The sequence below is a fragment of the Crocuta crocuta genome, unplaced genomic scaffold, assembly GCF_008692635.1.
Source record: "Crocuta crocuta isolate KB4526 unplaced genomic scaffold, BGI_CrCroc_1.0 scaffold1269, whole genome shotgun sequence".
Lineage (NCBI taxonomy): Eukaryota > Metazoa > Chordata > Mammalia > Carnivora > Hyaenidae > Crocuta > Crocuta crocuta.
In genome coordinates, this window is record NW_027531335.1 from 494720 (window position 1) to 495685 (window position 966).

General features: G+C 47.6%; 1 long non-coding RNA gene across 1 annotated transcript in view; it reads left to right on the forward strand.

The window, feature by feature from the left end:
- LOC144238165 (uncharacterized) overlaps window positions 1-966 on the forward strand; it is a 36015-nt gene that overhangs the window by 7470 nt on the left and 27579 nt on the right. The window lies entirely within an intron of this gene.

The following is a 966-nucleotide window of genomic DNA, read 5'->3' on the forward strand; positions in this document are numbered from 1 at the left end:
AGGCATCTAGATAGTGTTTGTTTTATTTTGAGAGAGAGAGAGAGAGAGAGCATGCACGCAAATGGGGAGAGTGGCAGAGGGAGGGAGACAGAGAATCCCAAGCAGGGGCTCGATCCCATGACCGTGGGATCATGACCGGAGCCAAAATCAAGAGTTGGACGTTCAACTGAATGAGCCGCCCAGAAGCCCCTAGAGAGTATTTAAAGCCCTGAGATGGATGATGAGGAGACATGAGAAGACAATGAGAGAAGTTAAAAGAAGGGGACCAAGGACCCAGCCCAATGAGGAACAAACAGAGGACTGACAAGATGGGGCCAGTAAGGGGGCACCTGGGTGGCTCAGTCGGTTAAGCGTCCGACTTCGGCTCAGGTCATGATCTCACGGTTTGCGGGTTCAAGCCCCACATCGGGCTCTGTGCTGACAGCCAGCTCAGAGCCTGGAGCCTGCTTCAGATTCTNATTGCTTTCCAAAATGTGCCAAGTTACCTTTGCAATGAACAAACCACCCATTGCTATCACTAGTTATTATTAGTTTAATACTGCTGTGTTAACTGCTATAAAAAAGACATGTTTTATAAAGTGTGTAACACGAAAAAAAAAAAAAAAAAAAAAAAAAAAAAAAAAAAAAAAAAAATGGAGCCAGTAAGGCAGAAGGAAAACCGGAAGAGAATGGTGTTGTGGAAGTCAAGTGAAGATGGTGTGTCAGGGAAGAGGGCACGATCAGCTGTGAAAAGTATTTCTGGTTGGCTAAGCAAGAGGAGGGGTGAGAATGCGCGATTGACTTTAGCAACATAGAGATCGCTCGGGGCCTTGACAAAAGCCATCTCAGTGGACAGAAGCTTGATTGGAGTGGGTTCAAGAGAGAAGGGGGGGAGAAAAATGATACACAGGGAATCTAGACCAGTCTCGTAAAGAGCTTGGCCGGAAAGGAGAGCGGAGAGAAGGAGCGGTGAGTGGCCCGGAGGGG